The sequence below is a fragment of the Myotis brandtii genome, unplaced genomic scaffold (assembly GCF_000412655.1).
Source record: "Myotis brandtii unplaced genomic scaffold, ASM41265v1 scaffold344, whole genome shotgun sequence".
NCBI classification, from domain to species: Eukaryota; Metazoa; Chordata; class Mammalia; order Chiroptera; family Vespertilionidae; genus Myotis; species Myotis brandtii.
This window is the reverse complement of record NW_005363247.1, coordinates 10,494,434-10,497,091: the sequence shown is the minus strand read 5'-3', so window position 1 is coordinate 10,497,091 and position 2,658 is coordinate 10,494,434. Positions and strand designations below refer to the sequence as shown.

Sequence of the window (2,658 nt, the reverse complement as noted above, 5' to 3'; positions counted from 1 at the left end):
GGGCCAAGCTTTAGAAAATGACTTCATCTTCTACTTACCCAATTCTTCTAAAGCAGGGAAGCATCCAGATGGTCATCAATAACTGAGACAGCCACTGCCTCCCTTACAGAGCCTAATGTGTATGAGCTGAATCAGAAGCAAATTTCCCTCTCAGTCCAACTTTAGCATTTTTCTTTAAGAATCCTTCTGGTCAGCTTGTCGCAACACATGCAAATCATAAAAATCTGAAGCTATCTAATATTAAAAGAATAGCGACTGCTTAAGAAAACTCATGTTTAAATGTAATCCCCCAGAAGACCGTATTAGTTATACCCAGTGACTTTCTATTCTTAGGAAATAATATTATTTTTTCAATTAGACCTCATCGGAAAAAAGCTAGAAGATGCTTAAAGACATAAATTTGGGGGAAATGTGGTGAAAATAAATTCTTCCTTTGTTAAATAAGCATGAGCCATTTTTAGGCAAATGTTTGTCTCTGTATGTCAGACTTACTACACAATTAATAATGGTGCTAATAGGTATAAAACACCTATTATGTGTCAAGAATAGGATTATATCATTAAATCCTTCTACCCAGCCAATATGTCAAGCAATGATACATGTAATGAAATGAGATTCAAAGAACTTAAATGACTTGTCCAAGGCTTTGAATCAAGTAAGTGGCAGAGACAAGATTGAAGCCCACAGAAGTCTGAGGTCAGACTGCACTCAATCATTATAGCACAACTCTCTCAGTGCCTTAATGGGAGAAAAACCCTTCTGTTGGCACAAATCTAACTAGAAAACAGCTAGCAATACCGAGAGAAAGAGAAATTATTTTTAGGGTGTAAACCCAACCCCAAGTTGCCACTTCCGTATCCAGGAACAGCTGGTAACTCATCTTTGAATATATATATATATGAAGTTTGGTTGCTTAGGTGGCAGCCATGGAGGGACAAGATGACCCTGTGCAGGGGCAAATTCACCAGGACTTGGTGAACCCGGAGTACATTGAGGTCATCACCAACAACATCAAGAAAATCATTCTATATGGCTTGTCACTCAAGACTCCCAACACTAAATGAGAAATTGAAATCCCTTGAATGGAGAATAGAGGGCATTAAAGCACATGTGACAAAAGGGGAGACCCTCGCCTAGAACTGTGCAAGCTGCTGCTGGGAAGGAAGTTGCTTTCCAGAACACACACCTACGTGGGAAAGGTCCCAGCAGCTTTCGACTCCGTTTCTCCTTAAAGAGCTACAGGGCCTATTTCTGTTTTTCTTTCTTCAAAAATGTGGGCTTTGGGCTCTTCCATGTATGTCTGGCAGTGGGATTTGACATTTGGGGAGAAGTCCAGGGGAACTCTTGAAAACATTAGGCATTTTACCTTTTCAGTGACATTTTGTAGAACTACTTGTCAATGTATTTGAGGCACTCAGAGCCAAAAGCCTGGGACTCTTTGTTAAAGTCTGTCTCACCTCTCTCTTTCTCTCTCTCTCTCAGACTTGCCTTACAGCTGCCATTGCCTCTGCATTAATTCTATAAGCAGTCTTTGTCTCCTCCCCACCTTTGTTGAGGGATAGAAGACTGTCCCAGATGAGAAACTCATGCGCTGGCGAGGTGGCTGCCAGAGAACGTTGTTGCTAACCCACCAGGTTTTTGTCCTTCTGGGGAGGTCAAGGCCAGGCCCCCACTTGGCTTGAAGAGATATTTCCTTCAGTCTCTTGGGGTGTCTGTCTCTCATATTTCCATAGTAAATTCCTCAACTTGAAACTAAGAAAGGGGAGAGAGAGAGAGAGAGAGAGAGAGAGAGAGAGAGAGAAAGAGAAAGTAAGTTTGTGTTGAAAGAAGATTAATTTTTACCTGAAAGTTTTAATTGCATATGCCACTTAAAGGGTAGGCAATATATAAAGGAGAAAATTTTACTGTGTTTTGGAAACAATCACTTCCAAAAAATATTTAAAAAGAAAGAATTGAATAAGTATATATCCAGTTAACAATGTCCAGCTGTACAACTGTCTATTGTCTTTGAAATAATGAAAACCAAATGCTATCAGCAATATAATACCACTGTGGAAAGCTCGCCTTTTAATGGAAGGACCTGTGTGTTGCTTATGCTGATTTAAGAGTCACAAACATGGAAAGGAATCCCCATGGTGTCTGATCTGCTCTTTACATGGACAGGTCAGTATCCACAAGATCTATTGTTAGTCCCAGCTCAAAGCTGCTGCCTGGGGAAGGAAAGAATGCTTTGATAACTCATGTGTCAAAGAAAAAGATTTCACCATGTGAAATATTGATTAAAACTTTAAAATAAAATTGGTACTTTCTGAAAGAACCTGGTAAAGATAACAAAGAGAATAACAAAGAAAATTCAAAGGGTGCTTTTCAGATTGTTTTGAAAAAGGTTGATCTTTAAAAGAAAATCTTGTGGAAAATATAGGAATTTTACCTTTTGATTCTTATATCAATATAAATTTTTCACTAATGATGATGATATGCTTTTTTCACATTGCTGTTATTACTTTATATTTTAAAATCAAAGTGTATTCATTGTAATTTTTAGTTAATAAAATGAGTGTATTCCAGCCCTAGCCACCAGACTATTACTCCTCAAGGTACAAACAAGTCTAAGAAAAGTCAGTAGTACAAATAGATATTTTTACTGTCAAAAATCTG

General features: G+C 38.2%; 1 pseudogene; it reads left to right on the top strand.

The window, feature by feature from the left end:
- The first annotated feature begins 926 nt into the window (after window positions 1-926).
- LOC102244344 lies at window positions 927-1,137 on the top strand (annotated as a pseudogene).
- The last annotated feature ends 1,521 nt before the right edge of the window (window positions 1,138-2,658 follow it).